This window comes from Schistocerca americana, chromosome 1 (genome assembly GCF_021461395.2).
Source record: "Schistocerca americana isolate TAMUIC-IGC-003095 chromosome 1, iqSchAmer2.1, whole genome shotgun sequence".
Taxonomy (NCBI): domain Eukaryota; kingdom Metazoa; phylum Arthropoda; class Insecta; order Orthoptera; family Acrididae; genus Schistocerca; species Schistocerca americana.
Genome location: NC_060119.1, coordinates 358,890,690 through 358,917,550, shown reverse-complemented (window position 1 = coordinate 358,917,550; position 26,861 = coordinate 358,890,690).

The window sequence follows — 26,861 nt, the reverse complement described above, 5'->3', positions numbered from 1 at the left end:
GTTGAAAGATGCAATCGCCATCCCCCTATTGCTCTTCAACAGCGGGAAGCAAGAAGGTGCTTAAAACATCAATTTCGGCCTGTGTTGTGATAGTGCCACGCAAAACAACAAGGGGTGCAAGCCCCTCTATCAAAAATACCCCCACATCATAACACTACCGCCTCCGAATTTTACTGTTGGCATTAGATACGCTGGCAGAGGACGTTCACTGGGCATTCGCCATACCCACACCATGCCATCGGATCGACACATTGTGTACCGTGATTCGTCACTTCACTCAACGTTTTTCCACTGTTCAGTCGTTCAATGTTTACGCGCCTTACACCAAGTGAGGCGTCATTTGGTATTTACCGGCGTGATGTGTGGCTTATGAGCAGCCGCTTGACCATGAAATCCAAGTTTTCTCACCTCCCGCCTAACTGTCATATTACTTGCAGTGGATGCTAATGCAGTTAGGAATTCCTGTGTGATGGTGTGGATAGATGTGTGCCTATTACACATTACGACCCTGTTCAACTGTCGGCGGTCTCTATCAGTCAACAGACGAGGTCGGCCTGTATGCTTTTGTGCTGTACATGTGCCTTCACGTTTGCAATTCATTATCACATCGCAAACAGTGGATCTAAGGATGTTTAGGAGTGTGGAAATCTCGCGTACAGACATATGACACAAGTGACACCCAAAAAGGTCGCTGATGTGGAGTACCTGGCAGTAGGTGGCAGCACATTTGGGCTGATATGAAAAACGTATGTTTTGGGGGGTGCCACATAATTTTGATCACATAGTGTATAACAAATGATTGCACTGCTTGTCTCAAATGTCTATGTTTGGAGCGTAAAGTTACTGAGGTCTGTGTTTTGAGATGTGCAATGAAGATGATGTGGGTAGGACTGTATCCGGTCGTAAGGGAGTCATAGATTTGACATGGAAAATTGCGATTTCAATGCATCGATAGGTTTAAGGGGTATGAAAGATGGATAATTACGTCCAGTCATCAGAAGGATATAGATTTAGGTGGAAAATTGATATTTCTGGAGCTATGGTCTTGAAGAGGAGGTATTTCAGATATTTCGCTCCTTGTCCAAGGTGACCAGACCGGCTCTAGAATCGTAATATTTAATTGCAGTTACATTATAAATATGTGTCTGGTCTCCTAGGATGGCTCTGCCTTGCCATCTGAGGACGTGGGGCAGAGGTAGCCGGTGGCCAGAACACATGGGCATTTCCTACTTGAGGCTTGAGCAGCTACTGTGCCTTCCGAACTGGCCTGGGGGGGGGGGGGGGGGGGGTACCGGGGCGGCAACTAGGGCTGCACAACATTTGGCCTGGGGTGCTGCTGCTGCGTGTAGACATTGGGATGTGAGTGGGTGGAATATACGAGTATTTCAGCGATCTCTGACACCTACCCATCATGACAACTACTACTACAGAATGGAATGAGTTTTAAAAGTGGGATTTTTAGTGCTCGTCATAAGCAATCCAATGGACTCTGTCTTGCAGCGGTAATGTGTGAGTGGTATTCAATGTTATTACTATGTTATCACGTGGTAGACCCTTCCTTCTCCTCCTCCTCCTCCTCCTCCTCCTCCTTGTTCATCCTCGAGTAAATGAGAGACCCAACTTAGGAATTATATAGTGCTTTAAAAACCAATAGCAACCTTAAATTCTCGACTGATCAATTTATTTTTTCTGAAAGTGGTATTGTCCAGCCTCATGCCCTTTCTCTCGCAACTGAACTGAAATTTGAAATTTCTAGCTTCTTCCGGTATAATGGACTTCGTGTGAAACGACCTACCTGTGCCAGTAGCCACCAGAGGGATACGAGGAAAAAATCTATGTGGTGTAAGAATAAGGTTAGGAAACTGGGCGGTTGAAGGTTTGAATCCCAGAATTGTTCCCCAAATATGCCGGTCTAGCACTCACCACTAGGAAGTAAGGAAAAACTGTCCCACACACAGGTATCGCTTTGATTAATTAGCCAGTCAATTTGATCGAGTGTGGTAGTGGAAATGGACTTTTCCCAAGATATCAACAGTCCAGCATTTGAGGGGGTGGGGATTTACCAGGTAGCCGACCGGAGTGGCCGTGCGGTTCTAGACGCTACGGTCTGGAGCCGAGCGACCGATACGGTCGCAGGTTCGAATCCTGCCTCGGGCATGGATGTGTGTGATGTCCTTAGGTTAGTTAGGTTTAATTAGTTCTAAGTTCTAGGCGACTGATGACCTCAGAAGTTAAGTCGCATAGTGCTCAGAGCCGTTTTGAACCATTTGCCAGGTATCTTCTACTTTGTTCAGGACAAAAGAGTGGTGAGTGTCGTTTCTAGTAGCACATGACAGACACTCACTGGGTGGGAAGTAACGAGAGAGAGAGAGAGAGAGAGAGAGAGAGAGAGAGAGAGAGAGAGAGAGAGAGAGCTAGACAGGAATTTCCCAGGTATCAATATCAAAGAATTGCTGTCACCTGATGTTTTGTATGACAGGAAGTGACTGTCGGGTAAATGGGGGAAGGGAGGAGGGGTTTGGAGTTTCTTCTCCCAGTGTCCCCTGCTGGTGCTGTTGTGAACTGAATCAGTAGTAGCTGCACAGCAGCGTGAGCAGATCGAGCAGGTACTTCCACTGACCTAAGTTGTGTTTGGGAGCAAGTGAGTCTGGTATCAAAGGGATGCCGGCACCTGATGCTTTGTTTGCGGATTAAACAGCAGGTGACCAGGGGCTATTACTGACAGTGGCCGGGTACTCCTGCAGTCACTGTCCGGTGTTCCACGTGCGTCCAGCAACGATCCCATCACCGCTCGGCATTCTGCGAACAGCGTGTGGGAAGAAGCAATGGTGTGCATTCAGAAAGCTGTTTTTTTTTTGCTGTATAAGTTTTAGTGCAATCTGCACCAGGGTAATTATTTGCAGTGAGTGGTTTTTGTTGATTTCATGACAGTATTCCCTGCTGATCAGATAAAAGCGACCTATTTGCGTATTTAATTACTTCTATTCGATGTGTTTTACAATTTCTTCAAAAATTAAAACAACAACAGAGAATTATGAGTTTTTCCTGCCAAATAAAAGAGATATCCAACCCCTGCAACATGAATTTTATAAATATACAACATATTATTATATCCTCTGCATTTCCTGTTTGGGATCGATGATGTGATGATGGAGAGGGTTTTAAGGGCGGACGACGGCAATGTCTTCAGCGCCTGCTCAGTAACAGATTGAAATGGGTGTCGTTCCAGTCCACCAGCTCAGCGACTTTTTCCGCCAATTTTTTTGTGGGAAGGATCGGGAGGCAGGTGCCAAGGGGTGGGACGTCCTCTGCTGGTGGCATTGTACACTAGGTCAGTCTAGTCCTGTATGTCAAAAAAATGGCTCTGAGCACTGTGGGACTCAACTGCTGAGGTCATTAGTCCCCTAGAACTTAGAACTAGTTAAACCTAACTAACCTAAGGACATCACAAACATCCATGCCCGAGGCAGGATTCGAACCTGCGACCGTAGCGGTCTTGCGGTTCCAGACTGCAGCGCCTTTAACCGCACGGCCACTTCGGCCGGCACCTGTATGTCAAGGCGAGCACACATGCGATACTTTTCCATCAACACACTTTTCCAACAATTATGTAATTAGGACATGTAGTTGCTGGACAGTAAAATTTCCAGCTTCCACACCTACAATCTGTACAGACGGAGCGATTTTCCTGCCAATTTTTTCTAGGTGGGGGGGGGGGGGGGGGGGAAGTGGGGAAGTGGAGAAGAGGGCTGGGGTATTTCCCAGGGGGGAGGAGTAATTAATTGATCAATTGAATTAATTAGTCAATTAATTTTATGTCAAAAGTGTGCTTGTATCAGTGAGGGGGAAGGGTTGGGAATTTCCCAGAGGAGTGGGGAGGAGGATAGGTAGGAGAGGGGTGGGTGGGTTTCTTGTAAGGATGGATTATCCCCAGGAATCATAAATAAATTAGCATAACAGTTGGTTAAGGGGAGAGGGGTGTGGGACATTTGCCACACCGGAGATTTGCCACGATTTTACCTGCTCCGAACGGTTCGGTTCCTTGTGTCTCCACCCTCCTCCTCCTCCTACTCCTCCTACTCCTCCTCCTCCTCCTCCTCCTCGCTTACTGAGCCTTTCCGCTGGTTTACTTAACATAGGACCAGAATCTCTATGGATTTTTCGCCACATTTCTAGAGAGAGTTTCGTTGTGGAAACAATTAAATGCATCTCGCATTGAAATCCGCACCAAATTTAGAGCCACAGTAAAACTTCGCCAATCTTGAAGATTTCGCGCTCGTCTAAATTATACGTGCCTTTTTCGGTGCTCCTGCAGTAGCTTTCTGTCGTTTTTTGTGTACCCATGAGGGATCAGTTCCGTCTGATATTAATTTATTTGGTATGAATCTCTCGAGTGCTGTTGATACTATTTCTTTGAACTTAAGCCACATATGGTCTTCACTTACATAGTTTGGAAGGATTGGAGACTGTCTCTTAGAAAGACGTCAACCGAAGTTTTAGTTGCTTTTATAAATATATATATTTCGCGTTTAGTTTTGGTGAATTTCTTTGTTACGGAATTGAGCCTCGCTACGACTGTGTTCACTAATGCCTGTATCCGTCGTGATGCTCAGGGTTATTTGTGGCTAAGAGGTCAAGTGTGTTTTCGTAACCATTTACAATTTGAATGGCCTCGTGAACTAATTGTTCAAAATAATTTTATAAAAAGCATTTAGAACAATTATGGAAGTTGTTTTCTATCTACAGTAGGGTCTGAAAATGTATTTTTGTCGACATATGGAAGGTAGATTGAAGTCACTGCCAACTATAATTGTATGAGTAGGGTACCTACTTGCGATGAGACTCAAGTTTTCTTTGAAATGTTCAGCAACTGTTTCATCTGAGACCGGGGATTGGTAAAAGGAGCCAGTTATTAAATCATTCCGGCTGTCGAATATAACCTCTTTCCATACTAAGTCACAGGAACTAACTGCTTCAATGTCGCTTGTGAGCTAGAACACACGTTACATTATTTTTCCTTAAGTTGTGCTTCTTGTTTCTGTTATAGTGGAGATCATTACAATTACGGTTTTTCCCTCCAAAACCTATGATGCTTACTCTGTGACCCTGTAAATACCACAGCTAAACAAGGTAGAACAACAACGTGCGGTACAAGCATAGCATTCTGTATTACTTCATTTCCTTATTTCTAACATTTTAAAATTGTACGTCGACTTTAGATGACATGTCAATCATAGATGTTCTTATCTCTGTTTATGAACGTACTTTCAATCATGTTTTGAACATTGTCCCGCTACGCATTATTAACTAATGTTTCGCCGCAAGGGATATCGGATTTTAGAGTAAATTAATATGAAGTACGTCGTCCTTCTTTTCAAACATTCACATACCCATTTCTTCTTTCCTTATTGCCTTTGGGCATGCAGTTGTAGCATTTAAAGTAGGCACAAATGCAGCGATAAAAAAGAAAATGGTTAGCGAACATTCGCATTCTGTTTACAGCGTTCCTTTCTTGTTGCTCCCATGCCGATGGACTGTTTCTATCGCAATCAGTAAGCGTGAAAGGAAGCTACCGTACAGATAGAGGGATATATATTTATACTTGGCAGAACTAATTACATACTGACATAATCGTCGGAATTGCTTTCGTTTCCCAAAAGATACAAATATTTCGATTTCGGAAAAAAAAGCTCTGTATTCGGCCAAGATGTCGAAGAAGAAGGTCCCTTACGTACTGGTTGTATCGAGTAAGATGTGGAGACGGCGGTTTGAAGGCGGACGGAAGAAGTACGAGGAAGGACGTCCCTTACCTGAGGGATCGCTACCTGGCGAAGGGGCAAGTGTGGCAAATGTCCGGCGTGGCAGATGTCCGGTGTAGCAATGTCCGGCATTCGGGGAGAGGCAGGGGGTCATAAATCGATAAAGTTTGCCCCTGAATGTATGCAAACCTCACGAACAAACTGGCCCAGAACAGGCATTACCCTATTGCTATCGAAGATTTCCAATACAAAGCCATGAAACTTTTTTAGTTATGTCAAAACAACAGAACAGAAGCTTAAATCAGTAATCTCGCAACGTTTCCTGGAATGAGGCATCACATGAACACCAGTCTTTCGGCGGTACAGCATTGTGCCAATCACCATGGCGTAATCAACATACCATAACTATTCAATGTACACTCCTGTCAAACACTCTCAAGTCTCAACTGAAACCGATGAAGACATGTATTTGGAATGGTACGGAAATCCTGCTTCTACATTCTCTAATATTTCAGAGATTTTCGACTGCTGATAAAACCAGCAGTGATGTTTCGTCTTAATATTAATCAGGTAGCTTTATTCATTGAATTCCAACTTGGCCTAGAAACAGTTTATTGTAAATTGTGGTGGTCATTTAATATTTTATAATAGGTTAATTTCGATTTATTGTGTACTTATCTCAGTTTCACTGCTATCATTTCAGGAGGGGAAACACAGTTTCGCACGTTGGTGCCTTCGCGTTGAAAATGAGGTAAAATTAAAAATAATTTGTCAAACGTAATTTTTAATGTCCTGAAAAAATTAACATGCTTTATTTCGTCCTCTTGTAATTTTTCGTATAGCGTACGGAAGGCACCAAATTTAAATTGTTCTTGTAACACACTATGCACCCAACACTTAGTACATCGACGAGGTTTCTTTTTATAAAAATAATAGTGTATCAAACGTAATTTTTAATGCCCTGAAATAATTAAGATGCTTTATTTCGTCCTCTTGTAATTTTCGTATAGCGTACGGAAGGCACCAGATTTAAATTGTTCTTGTAACACATTATGCGCCCAACACTTCATACATCGACGAGGTATCTTTTTATAAAAATAATAGTGTGTCAAACGTAATTTTTAATGTCCTGAAATAATTAGTTGGTTGGTTTGTTTAGGGAAGGAGACCAGACAGCGAGGTCATCGGTCTCATTGGATTAGGGAAGGGCGGGGAAGGAAGTCGGCCGTGCCCTTTCAAAGGGACCATCCCGGTATTTGCCTGGAGCGATTTAGGGAAATCACGGAAAACCTAAATCAGGATGGCCGGACCCGGGATTGAACCGTCCTCCTCCCGAATGCGAGTCCAGTGTGCTAGCCACTGCGCCACCTCGCTCGGTCTGAAATAATTAACATGCTTTATTTCGTCCTCTTGTATTTTTCGTATAGCGTACGGAAGGCACCATATTTAAATTGTTCTTGTAACACTGTACGCACCCAACACCTCCTACGTCGACGAGGTTTCTTTTTATATAAATAACAGAGTGTAACGAGAGTGATAACATCCATATTATCCAGCCTGCCGCTCCCTTGCAAAGAGCTCGACTGCAGTTCTTGCGGCGCGCCTGCCGTCCCCGTGGACATGGCTGCTCTTTTTTTTACCTGCCGGCAGAAACACCGCCCCGGCAAAAATTTTTGTCGCGGACGAGCGCCCACGCTCGGTGATTGCTGCCGCCGCTGGTGCGCTTAAAGCTGTCGCTATCAGCCAGCAGGGGCCGCGCGCTGCCCCGCCAGCCCGCCAGCCAGCCAGCACCTGTTGCTTGCCCCCCCTCCCACAGCTCTGCACAGCCGTGCTGACTGCCCCCCTGACGCGGCACCAGGAGTCACTGCAGAAGAGGCCAATTCATCCGCACTCGCCCCAACTGCGGCCACCGCCTTCTCAGTGGTAATACAGCCAGCTTCAGGGGGGAGGCGAGGCGTGGGCTCATCAGAATCTCAGTCAGCGAAGCTATGTCTCAAGAGGCCTACCATTCAAACTGATGCTAAAACAAAAATGAAACGCTAACATCTGCCTTGTTGGGTGTTGCCGTCCACCCCCTAGGCCTGATGTGATTTTCCACTCAAAAGTTGGTGCGGTAATGATGGCAGCTGCAATCAGATATCCAACAAGAGTTTTTCTTCAGTAATACACTGAAACGCCAAAGAAACTGATATAAGCGTGCGTATTCAAATACAGAGATATGTGAACAGACAGAAAACGGCGCTGCGTTCGGCAGTGCCTATACAGGTTTGTCCATTGATCGTGACCGGGCCAAATATCTCACGAAATAAGCGTCAATCGAAAAAACTACGAAGAACGAAACTTGTATAGCTTGAAGGGGGAAACCAGATGGCGCTATGGTTGGCCCGCTAGATGGCACTGCCACAGGTCAAACGGATATCAACTGCGTTTTTTAAAATAGGAACACCCATTTTTTATTACATATTCGCGTAGTACGTAAAGAAATATGAATGTTTTAGTTGGACCACTTTTTTCGCTTTGTGATAGATGGCGCTGCAATAGTCACAAACAAATGGCTCACAGTTTTAGACGAACAGTTGGTAACAGGTAGGTTTTTTAAAATTAAAATACAGAACGTAGGTACGTTTGAACAATTTATTTCGATTGTTCCAATGTGACACATGTACCATTGTGAACTTATAATTTCTGAGAACGCATGCTGTTACAGCGTGATTACCTGTAAACACCACATTAATGCAATAAATGCTCAAAATGATGTCCGCCAACCTCAATGCATTTGGCAATATGTGTAACGACATTCCTCTCAACAGCGACTGGTTCGCCTTCCGTAATGTTCGCACATGCATTGACAATGCGCTGACGCTTGTTGGTAGGCGTTGCCGGCGGATCACGATAGCAAATAGCAAATATCCTTCAACTTTCCCCACAGAAAGGAATACGGGGACGTCAGATCTGGTGAATGTGAGCGCCATTGTATGGTGCTTCGGCGACCAATCCGCCTGTCATGAAGTATGCTATTCAATAACGCTTCAACCGCACACGAGCTATGTGCCGGACGTCCATCATATTGGAAGTGCATCGCCATTCTGTCATGCAGCGAAACATATTGTAGTAACATCCGTAGAACGTTACATAGGAAATCAGCATACATTGCACCATTTAGATTGCCATCGATAAAATGGGGGTCAATTATCCTTCTTCCCATAATGCCGCACCATACATTAACCCTCCAAGGTCGCTGATGTTCCTCTTGTCGCAGCCATCGTGGATTTTCCGTTGCCCAATAGTGCATATTATGCCGGTTTACGTTACCGCTGTTGGTGAATGACGCTTCGTCCCTAAATAGAACGCGTGCAAAAAATCTGTCATCGTCCCGTAATTTTTCTTGTGCCCAGTGGCAGAACTGTACACGACGTTCAAATTCCTCGCCTTGCAATTCCTGGTGCATAGAACTATGGTACGGCTGCAATCGATGTTGGTGTAGCATTCTCAACACCGACGTTTTTGAGATTCCCGATGCTCGCGCAATTTGTCTGCTACTGATGTGCGGATTAGCCACGACAGCAGCTAAAACGCCTGCTTGGGCATCATCATTTGTTGCAGGTCGTGGTTGACGTTTCACATGTGGCTGAACACTTCCTGTTTCCTTAAATAACGTAACTATCCGGCGAACGGTCCGGACACTTGGATGATGTCGTCCAGGATACCGAGTAGCATACATAGCACACGCCCGTTGGGCATTTTGATCACGATAGCCATACATCAACACGATATCGGCCTTTTTCGCAATTGGTAAACGGTCCATTTTAACACGGATAATGTATTACTAAGCAAATACCGTCCGCACTGGCGGAATGTTACGTGATACCACGTACTTATACGTTTGTGACTATTACAGCGCCATCTATCACAAAGTGAAAAAAGTGTTCCAACTAAAACATTCATATTCCTTTACGTACTACACGAATATGTAATAAAAACGGGGGTTCCTATTTTTAAAAACGCAGTTCATATCCGTTTGAACTATGGCAGCGCCATTTAGCAGGCCAGCCATAGCACCAGCTGGTATCCCCCTTCAAGCTAGGCGAGTTTGGTTCTTTCTAGTTTTTTCGTTTGATGCGTATTTCGTGAGGTATTTGGCCCAGTCACTATCAATGGGTCACGCTGTATAAGACAACAAGTGTCTGGCGCAGTTGTTAGATCGGTTACTGCTCCTACAATGACAGGTTATCGAGATTTAATTGAGTTTGAACGTAGTGTTACAGTCGGCACAGGAGCGATGAGACACAGTATCTTAGAAGTAGCGATGAAGTGGGGATTTTCCCGCACGACAATTTGACGAGTGTACCGTGAATATCAGAAATACGGCAAAACATCAAATCTCCGACATCGCTGCGGCCGGAAAAAGATCCTGCAAGAACGGGACTATGACGATTGAAGAGAATCGTTCGATGTGATAGAAGTGCAACCCTTCCTCAAGCTGCTGGGCCATCAACAAGTGTCAGCGTGCGAACCATTCAACGAAACATCATCGATATGGGCTTTCTGAGCTCTCGATGACTGGGCAACACAAAGCTTTACGCCTCGCCTGTGCTCAACACCGACATTGGACTGTTGATGACAGGAAACATGTTGCCTGATTGGATGGGTCTCGTTCAAAATTGCATCGAGCGGATGGACGTGTACGGGTATGGATACAGCCTCATGGATCCATGGACCCTGCATGTCAGCAGGGGACTGTTGAAGCTGGTGGAGGCTCTGTAATGGTGTGGGGCGTGTGTAGTTGGTATGATATGGGACCCCTGATACGAGGCGTGTTTTTTAAGTAAGCACCGTTTTGAAATTAAAAAAAGACGTGCTAAGATATCTCAGTAATTTTATTTTTACATGAAAGCCTGTACCTTAATCTACTTTTCTACATAATTTCCGTTAATATTGAGGCACTTGCCATAACGTTGTACCAGTTATTGAATACCCTCCTCATAGAAGTCTGCCGCTTGTCTTGTTAACCACTGCATCACCACTGTTTTGACTTCGTCATCGTCTTGAAGACGCTGACCGCCCAGGTGTTTCTTCAAGTGCAGGAACAGATGGTAGTCACTGGGCGCAATATCGGGGCTGTACGGAGGATGATCTAGAGTGTCCCATCGAAAAGATGTGATGAGATCTTTGGTCTGATTCGCCACATACGGACAGGCATTGTCTTGCAGCAAAACGATGCCCTTGCTCAACTTCCATGGACTACTGCTTTGATTCTGGTGTCACGTAGGCCACCCATGTTTCATCACCCGTAAAAATTTGGCTTAAGAAATCAGCACCGTCGTTGTGGTACCGCTCAAGGAAAGTCAATGCACTGTCTAAACATTTGGTTTTGTGCACATCCGTCAACATTTTCGGTACCCAACGTGGGAACAATTTTCGGTAATTCAAGTCCTCGGTCACAATGCCATACAAAACACTACGAGAAACATTAGGAAAGTCATCTCGGAAGGAGGAAATCGTGAAGCGTCTGTTTTCTCTCACCTTTTTGTCCACTTCCTGCACCGAACTTTCACTAACGACCGAAGGATGCCCACTCCATTGATCATCATGCACTGTGCACTGAATTGGTAGCTTCAGATTTAACAGTGTTACAGGAGTGTATATACATTTTGGATGAAAGATGCAGGCCGCTGTCGGCAGGGACGAACTGAAGCAGCCCGCTGAAAAAATCTTTTAGAAATGAGTGAACTATAGAATGTGCTGACATCACATACCCCTACCGCTCAACGCAAACCCCTCCCCATCATTCCGTATTGGAAATGGTTTTCATAATTGACCAGATTGGGTGATATTTTGTCATTTAGGCTATGAATGGTAGAATATTCAGCAATTTTTTAAAGAAAGGCAACTATCGCCATTTGAGCGATATTTTTATTGAAGAGTGTGGTTTTTGGACGACACAGACAAATCAAAGTGTATTTCTACGCACTGATTTTAATTTAATGCTATTTGTAATGTTATTTACCCTTCCGATGCCTTGTGAACTAATGAAATATTGCAATCCCAAAAGTTTGCCAATCTCCAAATGACAGTTAAGGCAAATACAGTGATGGTACCTTCGAAAGAGCATGGCCGCTTTGCTTCTACAACCTTCCCTAATCAAAGGTTGTGCTCTGCCTCTAATGACCTCGCTGTCGACGGGACGTTAAGCACTAATCTCCTCCTCCTCCTACAAATAATGGCTCTAGTGACAACATTAAACTGCAGTAGATAGGTAATTACGTTATTACAATAGTGTGTACATACACACAACAGAAAAAGTTTTGCATCGCCTCGGTTCCGAGAGTTCCGGAACCTGTACAGGAAATTGGAATAGAGATCAACACAAACATCATTTCTAGCCTATTTATTGCTCATGAAAACCACACATCGCATGTTGTACCACCATACAGCGAGACCTTCAGGGGTGGTGGTTCAGATTGCTGTACCCAGTAGCACGTCCTCTTGCACTGATGCGTGCCTGTATTCGTCGTGGCAGACTATCCACGAGTTCATCAAGGCACTGTTGGCCCAGATTGTCCCACTCCTCAACGGCGATTAGGGGTAGATGCCTTAGAGTGGTTGGTGGGTCACATCGTCCATAAACAGCCCTTTACCATCCTGCCCAGGCATGTTCGATAGGGCTCATGTCTGGAGATCATGGTGGCCTCTCTAGTCGAGCGATGTCGTTATCCTGAAGGAAGTCATTAAGAAGATATGCACGATGGAGGCGCGAATTGTCGTCCATGAAGACGAATGCCTCGCCAATATGCTGCCGATATGGATGCACTATCGCTCGCAGTATGGAATTCACGTACCGTACAGCCGTTACGGCGCCTTCCATGACCACCAGCGTTGTACGTCGGTCCCACATAATGCCACCCCAAAACAGCAGGGAACCTCCACCTTGCTGCACTCGCTGGTTGGTCTATCTAAGCCCTTCAGTCTGACCCGGTTACCTCCAAACACGTCTCCGACGATTGTGTGGTTGGAGGCATGTGCGACAGACACCGGTGCAGAGAACGTGATGCCAATCCTGAGCGGTCAATTAGGCATGTTGTTGGGCCCATCTGTACCGCGCTGCTTGGTGTCGTGGTTGCAAAGATTGACCTCGCCATGGACGTCGGGAGTGAATTTGCACATCTTGCAGCCTATTGCGCACAGTTTGAGTCGTAACACGACGACCTGTGGCTGCACGAAATGCATTATCCAACATGGCGGCGTTGCTGTCTGGGTTCCTCCGCGCCATAATTCGTCGGTGGCGGTCATCCACTGCAGTAGTAGCCCTTGGGCGGCCTGAGCGAGGCATATGTCGATGACAGTTCCTGTCTCTCTGTATCTCCTCCATGTCCGGACACCATCAGTTTGGTTCACTCTGAGACGCCTGGACACTTCCCTTGTTGAGAGCCCTTCCTGGCACAAAGTACCAAAGCGGACGCGATCGAACCGCGGTATTGACCGTCTAGGCATGCTGAACTACATACAACACGAGCCGTGTACCTCCTTCCTGGTGGAATGACTGATCGCCTGTCGGAATGACTGATCGGCTGACGGAACTCCTCCTAATAGGCGCCGCTCATGCTTGGTTGTTTACATCTTTGGGCGTGTTTGCTGACATCTCTGAACAGTCAAAGGGACTGTGGTTCAAATGGCTCTGAGCACTATGGGACTTAACTTCTGAGGTTATCAGTCCCCTAGAACTTAGAACTACTTAAACCTAACTAACCTAAGGACATCACACACATCCATGCCCGAGGCAGGATTCGAACCTGCGACCGTAGCGGTAGCGCGGTTCCGGACTGAAGCGCCTAGAACCGCTCGGCCTCAAAGGGACTGTGTCTGTGGTACAATATCCACAGTCAACATCTATCTTTGTGATACAATATCCACAGTCAACGTCTATCTTCAGGAGGTTTGGGAACAGGGTTGATGCAAAACTTTTTTTGATTTGTGTATTTTTAAATTACCTTAAGGCTAGCGGACGATTCAGAATGATTTTCCTCTTCTTTCTTGTTGCAAACCAACCCACTATCACAACAGCACACAACACAGAAACAACAGTCCGTAGCACTTACATTAAATTCAACTGCAAGTAAAGAAACTGAACTAAACGACAACTGAGCTCAAACAAGGCTTTGGCTAAAATAGACATAGGTCAGGCTGACAGTGATATGGGGGTATGGACAGTTTAAATCTACCATTGGCCTTGCTGACGTAATGAACACCGAAGCTGTGACGAGACTCTAGGCTCGGTTCTAGGCGCTACAGTCTGGAACCGCGCGACCGCTACGGCTCAGGTTCGAATCCTGCCTCGGGCATGGATGTGTGTGATGTCCTTAGGTTAGTTAGGTTTAAGTAGTTCTAAGTTCTAGGGGACTGATGACCTCAGAAGTTAAGTCCCATAGTGCTCAGAGCCATTCGAAGCTATGATAATCGCCGGACTCCTCCGGAAGTGGCATCCCACTACAGTTGTTGATGTCTGAGCGAGGAATATGCGACGGGGCGAAGGCGTTCCGGAGTTTTATGACTTCGAAATCTTAGTTGTTTTACTTTGTTCTATTGTGACACTATGTAGTAGGGTAATTGGGTGCTTATTTACTTTTGAAGGATTTGTACTTGCATGTAAATGGATAATTGAGACGAACATGTTGTTATTTAAGTTTTCTTTTTGCCAAATACCGGCATTCGCCTTGGGGCTGAGGGAAAATCCTCTCGGTCGTAAAAATCCCAGCTGGGTTTGTTTATGTAGAGAGTTTCTTCTGCAGAAGATGAAAAACTTGAAACTTTAGTCGATGTAGCGAATTTTGTTCCTTCTGTAGGAATCGATTGAAGTACTATAGATCAGTAAGTTCTTCTTTCTATACCAGGTTGCTACATCATTCCAAATCATAGTACGTGTTCTTGGTCTATTGGCAATCTTACTGATTTCTCCGTTTTCCAGAGGACTCTTTTGGTATGAGTTCGATAATGCTTCGAGAATAATGTAGGGAGAAAACACATATTTGAATTTCGGAAAGTTAAACGTTTTAGGATAATGCTGCATGAGTGATTTTGTAAGTCCGTAGCAACGTAGTCTGTTGAGTCCAAAGCTGCTGATTTTTTTCTTTTACTTTGTCTAGCAGAACAGCTTCGTAGAAGGAGTTTGTTGGGAAGTCATAACGGAGATCTCCAGCTATTCGAAGCATCCTCCGATCAGCAGCTAGAATTTTTTTCGTATGGTCAGATGACATAATGGAATATATATCCCGAGAATGCGGCCGACAAATATTTCGTATGTGAGAAGGGCAACTGGTTATTTCACTCCACGAGTTCGATATGTCATAAGACGTACTGGGAGTTAGCTCGGCTTTCAGCTTGTTTAATCTTTTACATGTGTTTTCCTGTCAGTTCGGAAGTTCATCTTGACAGATTCATAGAAATTTGGAAATTTGTGGTAAGTTGCTATGGAACCAAACTGCTGAGGTCATAGGCCCCTAGGCTTACACATTACTTAATCTAACTTACGCTAAGGACAACACACACACCCATGCCCGAGGGAGGATTCGAACCTCCGGCGGGAAGATTCATAGATATTTAATATTTGGTTGTGGAATAATTTCTTGCCCCCAGTGCTGAGTTTGTTGGATTTATGTTGTTGGTGATTAGTATTATTTGCGAAATATGAAATATGTGAAGTGAAACCAGAGAATATTTTGAATTTCAAGAAGTGGTGGTCAATGATTTATAAAAGAAATTGTATATGAGAATACATTTATCGAAGTCAGTACCACGAGACGTGATAGCACATTACGACATCAGCACAACGATGCAGTTACCGTACAGCAGCCACCTCTGTGGGTGTATAATAACACCACGTATTATTGATGGTATCTCGAAACACAAACTCCGCCTTTCTCAGCCAGGGCGTACTTCAAATTCTATTTTTCCACCTAACTGTGCACATTCCATGGAGAGAATTCCAGTAAAAGCATCAACAATAAACGGCATTCCCATATTACTCACTTACATACCTAAAATATCAAGAATTGTACCATGAAATTACCCGTTGACCGACAAGTGAAGTTGTGAATCCAATATAGCAAGATTACTACAGAAATTCGAAATGGTGTACTGCAGGGCTTCCCAACCTTCTCAGCTGGCGGACCCCTTTTTCAGTCGAAAATTCATGGCGGACCCCTACTCAGTAAAGAGCACAGTAACTTTAAATTTCAGAGCTAAACCCATGGGAACTGAAAGGTTCTTAATGCAAGTGCCATGTTCCCAATGACCCCCCTCCCCCCCCCCCCCCCCCCCCCCCCCCCCCCCCCGCCGAAGTATCAATAGTCTTTGCCTTAGAGATGAATGAAAACAACTTGAAATTAACGATCCAATTTGAATCCCTACTGTATCCAGACACTTACTAGTGGATTTACTCCCTTTGTTCAACACACTATAGCCTGATTAAAATTACTTGATAATTGACATTTCACACGTTGGAGCTGCCTTCCTCCAAGAGCAATCAACGCCACGTCCAAACTGTTCGCTGTTGACAAGCTGCCGCTTGTGGTCTGTTCACTTCCACTGTTTGGCTACTATTGTGTAAGGAGCATGCATATTTCGTAACAGTCGTGTGTGTGTGTGTGTGTGTGTGTGTGTGTGTGTGTGCGTGTGTCGTTTTTCGTGAAATCCGAAGAAAAATGTTCAAATGTATGTAAAGTCTATGGGACTTCACTGCTGAGGTCATCAGTCCCTAGTCTTACACATTATTAACCTATAATGACAACACACACACACACACACACATGCCCGAGGGAGGACTCGAACTTCCGGCGGGAGCGGCCGCGCAATCCACGGCGACACAGCGCCTTTGACTGCGCGGCCATTCCGCGCAGCTGTGAAGGAAAGAGGCAAACCCACGATTCGGGATATAAACACATCACGAAAGAAAAGAGGCCGAGGAATTACCTTTATAGGACTATTGTGACATCTGTTGTGCAATGTGTGGGAATAAATTCACCCAGTTTACAGGCGTTTCCAAAACCGGATTTCGTAAGCCGATGTCCCAGTTCCGCTTTTGATTCGTCAGGTAAACACTTCAAAATCGATTCTGGAAATCTGCTTTTATAATGCCATTTTCCAGTTCCACAACCGATTTTCGTGCCCATGTAAACAGCTCGGAAAGTTTAGTTATTTTTACGTCTTTGCGTATCTACTGAACGGCAGCCGTCAGTCCATAGCCGGCTGCTAGCAGGCGGCGTTGCAACAGTGTCCTGTCAGTTGGTAGCTGGCTACTGGCAGGCGGCGTGGCAACAGTTTAGCCACAGCTGACAACTTGAGTTACTACTTGGACACTATATCGTGGCAGTCAGCCTCGACTGTAAACAAATTAGGAAAACAAACAAACACACTCTCTTATTTCTATATAAGACAAAGCATTTCACAGAACGTAAGACGTCTTTTCTCAGAGGAAACAATTCCTGCAGAGGAGGCTTACCTTTTACAAGGTGGCACGTGAAAAGTTCTCATTTGTTTACGCTCGCAGCCAGTTGCCACAATATAGTGTCAGAGTAATAGCAAGTAATTGTAATTGAAGTACAGGCAGGACATATTTTTAACTGAGAGGACGGAATATATTATAAAAGAAAGAAATTAGCTTTAGAGATCATTTTAATTTTCGTAACGAAAGTATCAATGCCAACAGAATTCAATTAATAATTATTTTGTAAATGGTAGAAGACAGAAACAAGATTCCTACAGAGTTATAGTTCAGGTACGTTCACTGAGCATCTACGAAGAAAAATGGCTTCTTCTTTATTATAGATGAATCTGTAGGAATAATAATGGAATCCTAATGTGATGGTTGAGGGTGCTTCTGCTGACACAATTTTGAGAAGTTGAGTTCATTTCTTAACAACTGGAGACGGATGTCTGGTTCTGCATCTAGACAGCCTCGGTACTTAGTTTTGTGGGCAGCATAGATCGAGAATCCAGATTCAGACACGTATGTTGTGGCAAACGGAAGAAGTACACGTTTTGCCTTTTCAACAAGGGGGTAGTATTTCTTGTTATCCAAACGGATCCAAAAGTGTGAGTGACAGTCAATGTCAAAACGATTTCAAGGTAGGGTCTGTGGCAATTTCTATCAACAACTCATATTCATTTGATGATAGAATGTTCGGCTTTTTGGATACAGTGAATGTGTTGACCACCCATTCGTATTTCTGCAGCTTCTCATCTTCAGCTGTTGGGAAATAATACTCCAACAATGACATCAAGCTTCGGAGATGTTCCAGGATTTGATGAAACAAATTCTTCCCAAGCGCCATTGTTTTGTTTTTCAAAAACTCCTTGAGAAGAGGAAAACACTTGACCTCCCCCTCCTCGACACTCTTTGCCCAAAAATTGATTTTCCTCTTGAATGCTCGAACTTTGTCGATAGCAGTGACCTTTGTTTCACTTTGACCTTGGAGTGAAATATTCATTTCGTTCATTTTGGAGAAAATATCTGACAAATGGGCAAGTATACACTGCCAATTTTCGTCATTAATAAGGTCTGCTAATTTGGTGTCATGCTCCAAAAGGAAAGCTAAGACTTTCAATCTTAATTCGTACAACTGAGAGAGTGCATTCCCACGTGAGAGCCACCTCACTTCTGTGTGGAGAAGCAGGGAACGATGAAGGCTTCCCATATCTTCACACAGTATTGTGAAAAGTCTTGACTTCAACGGCCTTGATTTTATGTAGTTAATATTTTGAATGGATTCGTCTAAAACTTTCTTGAACGAAACAGGCATTCGTTTCGTAGCTAAAGCGTATCTGTGGAGAGCACAATGACTACTGCTGCAATTCTTGGCGTTTTCTTGTATCTTCGTTATTGCTCCGACTATAGGACCCGTCATAGCCTTTGCACCATCTGTGCACACATCTATGCAATTAGATCATGAAATTAAAAAAATCATCCAATACACGGAATATTTCATCACCTGTTGTGTTGGCAGGTAGTGGTCCTCCTCAAAACATCCAGAATATTCATAACGGACAAAAGCCAATAAAATCGGTAATCCTGCAACATCAGTGGATTCATCTATCTGCAGAGAAAATGAATTGTGTTTGATGCTAGAAACAAATCTTTCACATAATTAGACATGTCAACAATGCGTCTCTTGACATTATTGTTTGATAATGGTACCGAAGATACAAGCTTTACTGCCTTTTCGTCTAACATGCAAGAAAAAATATTTACACACGGCTTTACGAGATTTTCTGCAATGGTATGAGCTTTGCCTGTTTTTGCCACTTGATAACTAACCAAGAAAGAAGCTTTTAATGAATTTTCACTAATTGTTTTTGCATGAGTTTTCATGCAGTGCTGAGAAGTAGCTAGTTCACCACTCTTCCTTTTGAAAAAAATCGATGTCTTTAGCCTGGAAATCCAGGCGAGTACCTTCAAAATGACGGCGCAATTTAACTGGAACCATTGAACTGTTTGGAAGGACTCGCGCACACATTACACACTGAGTTTTACCCTCCTTTGTCTCCATGAAGCCTATTTCTAAATAGCTTTCGTTGTACTTACGCTTCTTGGTTATTCCACTTCCACAGGATATTGCAACCAATGGAGTACTTGCAGCGTTTCCACATAATAAATCCGGCTGTGGAGCTTTTTGTGATTGTTCTTCCTTTGGTCGTCCTCCCTCCTCATTCATTTCAACTGGAAACATTCCTTGTTGTGAAGGCAATGGAGAAACTGCACCCCTTCTTCGATGATCCTGACTTCAGCCACCGATCGATGTTAGAAGTAATAAACTGGGAAAAAATCGACTTATAAAATAGGTAGTGCACTGACAAAGCTAGTTTAACATTTAACGATGCCTGGGGCCGCTCTGTGATTGGTCGACAAAGCTCGCTCCGCGCATGTGTAAAAGGTTTCAGCGCATCTAGCGCCGTGAGCCGGCGCACAAACGATCCCCGTATTGTTGCGAAGCAGTCGATCAGAGAAGCCGCATTCTCCAGCACTAAACTATGTATGTGTTCTCACTTAGGAACCGCAAAGGCTGCTTGGGAATACGACCTGAAGTAAAAGTACACGTTTTTCACACGAAAAGAAAAATAGTGATGAATTCGATTTTCACATTATTATTCAATAATGTTACTCATTATTTTACACGATTTGGTGAAAGATGGCCGCAGACCACCTAGAAAGAGCCAGCGGACCCCTAAGGTCCGCGGACCACACGTTGGGAAGCCCTGGTGTACTGCATTCCTCCCTTCACGATTATTTTCTTATTAAGTATTAATTGAAAACCAATTTTTTACTTTGTCTAACGCTCATGATCCTTTCACATTCTTAAACTATATGCATGTCCTCAAAGTAATAAATGAATCATAATATTTTCACCAAGAAAATGATAAAACGTAAAAATCTAGTTTGGTTCATGCAAGACAGATTTCAGTCCAACACCAAAAACAAAACTTTTTTCTGTGAAACACTTCAAATTCGTTCAAACTCTGAGAGGACTTGCGTATTCGATCAATAAACAACAGCGATATTTTCCCGTCAGCTTTCAACTGATACTGTAGTGTCATAATGTTTCCTTTTTTTCCGGTTTTAACATAACTCGGTTTAATGGACTGAAGCCCCTTCTGCATGGAGCAATTCCTTTCTGGAAGAGCGATCACTGCGTGGTTCGTAGCAGTTGCGGCCGATGGTATCTGAAATCGCATTATTTATGTGACACGCTTATAAGGAAGAATTTTTTTTATCTCGGCGCCTGGAATTCGTTTAAGATGTAGACACTCCTAGAATTCATGGGGTATGAAAGTCACAACATTCTATTTTTTACTTACTTACTTACTCCTCCCCTCTACAGCCCTTGAAGGGCCTTGGCCTGCATCACAATATCCTGCCATTCTATCAGATCCATGGCTTTCTGTCTCCATCCTCTTGACACCCAGCTTTTTCATGTCTTCTTCAACTCCATCCACCCATCTCTTCCTGGGGCGTCCCCTGCGCCGTCGGCCTCCAGCCTTGCCATCAAAAATCATTCTACTTTTTGGATTCAATTTACGATCCTGCGAAAAGTTGGAGATATATCTATGAGAGGAAAATATGTCTGGCAAGGAGCATGCTACGATTTATCGACTATCTAGAAAAACTATTATCGTCACACAATTAACTACATTTTTAGAAGAACTGTAATACATTCGTCACATAAAACACTGGAAATAAGGGACAAATTATACGTAATAAATACTCTTATTCTTATCTCACTTGTATTGAAAAATTGCCCTCCGGTTTTTTTATTGATGCAAACATGTCAGTCACCCACTGACTGAAGTCTGCAACATCTATCAAGAAATCAATTTCAGTGGAAAACATCGCCAAAGCTGACAGTCTTCCCTCGCTCACAGAGATGCGTAAGAATTATTTTATTCTTTCCAAAGCTGAAAAGCACGTTTCTGCTTCGACCGAAGTCATGCGAATTGCGAGAATTAGCTTCAACAGTCTAGCGCCCTAAACGTCTTCCCTAGGAGACTCGTTTTTAGAAATTCCATTAGACTGACAGTGATATAAATTATTGTACGAGGAAGGTAGGAAATGTTTTATGACTTAGTTTAGTTTATCCAAAAATGTTTACACTGAACAAACTTCCTTTAAGACATCTTTGGGAAATTTAGGACAGTACGAACGAATCCCTATTTACGATTGACAAAAATATGAAATGCGGTTATGCTGATAAGAAAACATTTCCTCCGAATTTCAACCATCAAAACAAATTTGTGAATGAAGCAAAATTATGGTTGCTGTTGAAATATCCAATTTTGTTAAAATTGTTGGTGGTACAGTGGCGCACCTTGGGGGCTTGGATATCAATTTAACGTTTCGGGAGGAGAGAAAGCTAACTGAAGTGTCCTCCGTAGAGTGGTGACACCTAATGGGGCGTTTGGAACTGCTTCTAGTCAGGGAGGTTGCACGCCGGCTGCAACACCATGTGATGTTGCTGGCGAGCATTATACCAGATGCTACGGACTCACGCCTGCTCGAAGTAAAATGGGGCCGCGCTGTCTGCCAGGGAGTTGGCATAGGAGTGCAAATGCCCAGAGTTTGCTTCGAACCGGGCAGCGTTTTTGGGTCCGTTATGAGGCAACAGGACACAGGACGACCAAAAGTGCTTGACCATGAGATATTAGGTTGACGCATAAGTACGTGCCGTTTTTGTTTTCCGTGTTGGTTTGCCGTTTATTAATCAATTGTCATATTTCACTGCTGCTGTTTCAGTTCACATTTTGTCATTTGGACATAGTGAATAGAGCTGTGCTAGAAAATGGTGTCTTGCATTTCCGATAGAGGGTTGACAGCACTGAAGGCAGCCAGAAAAATTTGCGCCGTGTGGAGATAATGTAATTGGGCAGAGCACGACAAGAAAATGGTTTTCTCCTGGATCGTTTTGACATTAGTGACTCTCTACGATCTGGAAGACCTACGGGGTTTGATGCAGATTGTTTAAACGCATTAATCCACAATGATCTACGTCAGCGTGTCCGAGAACTGGCAAATGAGGATGAACTGTGATCATTCCACCATCGTGCGACATTTCCCTGCAGTAGGGAAGGTTCAAATACCGAGTATGTGGGTACTGCATGCTCTAAGCCAAAATCACAAAACTTAGCGCGTGGTCGTGTGCGCATCTCTGCTTACTCTTCATCAATTGGATAGTGAGGAACACCGACTATTCCTATCCTGTACCGTTACTGATGACGAGAAATGATGTCTTTATGCTGCCGTAAGAAAAAGAACGTAATGGCTGAGCGGAAGCAAAATAGCAACTTCCCGTACAATGACCTGCACGCATCCACAAAAGATAATGTTATGCATCTGGTGGAACAGCGACGGTGTGGTGAACTACGAACTGCTTTCCCGAGGTGTAACCATCAGTGCTGACATTTATTCTCAACAACTGAGACGTCCTGCAGACTCAGTCGAGGATGTTTGCATGAAGTGATGCTTCTCCGCGACAACGCCCGCCCGCATTCTGCTAGACTGACAAGAACCACTATTCAGGAGCTGGGTTGGGAAGTTATTCCGCACCCACATCACTGACCTGATTTTGCGCCCTCAAAAATGGTTCAAATGGCTCTGAGCACTATGGGACTTAACATCTTAGGTCATCAGTCCCCTAGAACTTACAACTAATTAAACCTAACTAACCTAAGGACATCACACACATCCATGCCCGAGGCAGGATTCGAACCTGCGACCGTAGCGGTCGCGCGGTCCACGCATCAGCACGGATTTAGAAAGCATCGCTCCTGCGAAACGCAACTCGCCCTTTTTTCACATTATATCTTGCGAACCGTGGATGAAGGGTATCAGACAGATGCCATATTCCTTGACTTCCGGAATGCGTTTGACTCGGTGCCCCACTGTAGACTCCTAACTAAGGTACGAGCATATGGGATTGGTTCCCAAATACGTGAGTGGCTCGAAGACTTCTTAAGTAATAGAACCCAGTACGTTGTCCTCGATGGTGAGTGTTTATCGGAGGTGAGGGTATCATCTGGAGTGCCCCAGGGAAGTGTGGTAGGTCCGCTGTTGTTTTCTATCTACATAAATGGTCTTTTGACAGGGGTGGGTAGCAATGTGCGGCTTTTTTTACTGATGATGCTGTGGTGTTCGGGCAGGTGTCGTCGTTGAGTGACTGTAGGAGGATACAAGATGACTTGGACAGGATTTGTGATTGGTGTAAAGAATGGCAGCTAATTCTAAATATAGATAAATGTAAATTAATGCAGATGAATAGGAAAAAGAATCCCGAAATGTTTGAATACTCCATTAGTAGAGTAGCGCTTGACACAGTCACGTCGATTAAATATTTGGGCATAACATTGCAGAGCGATATGAAGTGGGACAAGCACGTAATGGCAGTTGTGGGGAAGGCGGATAGTCGTCTTCGGTTCATTGGTAGAATTTTGGGATGATCTGGTTCATCTGTAAAGGACACAGTTTATAAAACACTAATACGACCTATTCTTGAGTTCTGCTCGAGCGTTTGGGATCCCTATCAGGTCGGATTGAGGAAGGACATAGAAGCAATTCAGAGGCGGGCTGCTAGATTTGTTACTTCCCCATGAACCATGGACCTTGCCGTTGGTGGGGAGGCTTGCGTGCCTCAGCGATACAGATGGCCGTACCGTAGGTGCAACCACAACGGAGGGGTATCTGTTGAGAGGCCAGACAAACGTGTGGTTCCTGAAGAGGGGCAGCAGCCTTTTCAGTAGTTGCAGGGGCAACAGCCTGGATGATTGACTGACCTGGCCTTGGAACATTAACCAAAACGGCCTTGCTGTGCTGGTACTGCGAACGGCTGAAAGCAAGGGGAAGCCACGGTCGTAATTTTTCCCGAGGGCATGCAGCTTTACTGTATGGATAAATGATGATGGCGTCCTCTTGGGTAAAATATTCCGGAGGTAAAATAGTCCTCCATTCGGATCTCCGGGCGGGGACTACTCAAGAGGACGTCGCTATCAGGAAAAAGAAAACTGGCGTCTCGGAGCGTGGAATGTCAGATCCCTTAACAGGGCAGGTAGATTAGAAAATTTAAAAAGGGAAATGGATAGGTTAAAGTTAGATATAGTGAGAATTAGTGAAGTTCCGTGGCAGGAGGAACAAGAGTTTTGGTCAGGTGAATACAGGGTTATAAATACAAAATCAAATAGGGGTAATGCAGGAGTAGGTTTAATAATGAATAAAAAATAGGAGTACGGGTAAGCTACTACAAACAGCATAGTGAATGCATTATTGTGGCCAAGATAGACACGCAGCCCACGCCTACTACAGTAGTACAAGTTTATATGCCAACTAGCTCTGCAGATGACGATGAAATTGATTAAATGTATGATGAGATAAAAGAAATTATTCAGGTAGTGAAGGGACACGAAAATTTAATAGTCATGGGTGACTGGAATTCGAGAGTAGGAAAAGGGAGAACAGGAAACATAGTAGGTGAATATGGATTGGGGCTAAGAAATGAAAGAGGAAGCCGCCTGGTAGAATTTTGCGCAGAGCATAACTTAATCATAGCTAACACTTGGTTCAAGAATCATGAAAGAAGGTTGTATACATGGAAGAATCCTGGAGATACTAAAAGGTATCAGATAGATTATATAATGGTAAGACAGAGATTTAGGAACCAGGTTTTAAATTGTAAGACATTTCCAGGGGCAGATGTGGACTCTGACCACAATCAATTGGTTATGAACTGTAGATTAAAACTGAAGAAACTGAAAAAAAGGTGGGAATTTAAGGAGATGGGACCTGGATAAACTGAAAGAACCAGAAACTGAAAGAACCAGAGGTTGTACAGAGTTTCAGGGAGAGCATAAGGGAATAATTGACAGGAATTGGGGAAAGAAGTACAGTAGAAGAAGAATGGGTAGCTCTGAGCGATGAAGTAGTGAAGGCAGCAGAGGATCAAGTCGGTAAAAAGGCGAGGGCTAGTAGAACTCCTTGGGTAACAGAAGAAATATTGAACTTAATTGACGAAAGGAGAAAATATAAAAATGCAGTAAATGAAGCAGACAAAAAGGAATACAGACGTCTCAAAAATGAGATCGACAGGAAGTGCAAAATGGCTAAGCAGGGATGGCTAGAGGACAAATGTAAGGATGTAGAGGCTTATCTCACTAGGGGTAAGATAGATATTGCCTACAGGAAAATTAAAGAGACCTTTGGAGAAAAGAGAACCACTTGTATGAATATCAAGAGCTCAGATGGAAACCCAGTTCTAAGCAAAGAAGGGAAAGCAGAAAGGTGGAAGGAGTATATAGAGGGTCTATACAAGGGCGATGTACTTGAGGACAATACTATGGAAATGGAAGAGGATGTAGATGAAGATGAAATGGGAGATACGATACTGCGTGAAGAGTTTGACAGAGCACTGAAAGACCTGAGTCGAAACAAGGCCCCGGGAGTAGACAACATTCCATTAGAACTACTGATGGCCTTGGGAGAGCCAGTCCTGACAAAACTCTACCATCTGGAGAGCAAGATGTATGAGACAGGCGAAATACCCTCAGACTTCAAGAAGAATATAATAATTCCAATCCCAAAGCAAGCAGGTGTTGACAGATGTGAAAATTACCGAACTATCAGTTTAGTAAGTCACAACTGCAGAAGTACTAACGCGAATTCTTTACAGACGAATGGAAAAACTGGTAGAAGCCGACCTCGGGGAAGATCAGTTTGGATTCCATAGAAATATTGGAACACGTGAGGCAATACTGACCTTACGACTTATCTTAGAAGAAAGATTAAGGAAAGGCAAACCTACGTTTCTAGCGTTTGTAGACTTAGAGAAAGCTTTTGACAATGTTGACTGGAATACTCTCTTTCAAATTCTGAAGGTGGCAGGGGTAAAATACAGGGAGCGAAAAGCTATTTACAATTTGTACAGAAACCAGATGGCAGTTATAAGAGTCAAGGGGCATGAAAGGGAAGCAGTGGTTGGGAAGGGAGTGAGACAGGGTTGTAGCCTCTCCCCGATGTTATTCAATCTGTATATTGAGCAAGCAGTGAAGGATGTAACCTCCCCACCGCAATTTTTTTTAAAGAAAATAGACAATACTTAATAGAAATGGGGAGCCAAGTGTAACCTCCCTACAAAAATTTTAAAAGAAAAGGACGATACTAATTAGAAATGCTGATGGACATGGCTCTATACGTAACCTGCCCACAATGAAATGTACTGACAATGGCAACAAAAAATGTGAAATTCGCAATCTGACTCAAATATAAATCCTTCAAAAAATTAAAGTCCATTCAGTGACAAAAAAATTCAATTAAACCGAAATATCGGTCTTTGGCCCTGTGTAAAACAATCAGAATTAAAGTCTTACCTCAGAATAAATGGATGTCACATATCTGCTCTTGTTGTTGCGCACCGCTTCGAGGAACTGCATTGCAAATAATAATATTCTCTTTTTTTGTGATTTTAGTGGAGTTTTTCTTCAAAAGAAGTGGAATGAAATGGGAAGTGCAACGAAATCTTGAGTTCAATAAAAAATTAAATTTTTGAGAAAATGCTTTTGAAATAAAAAAATTAT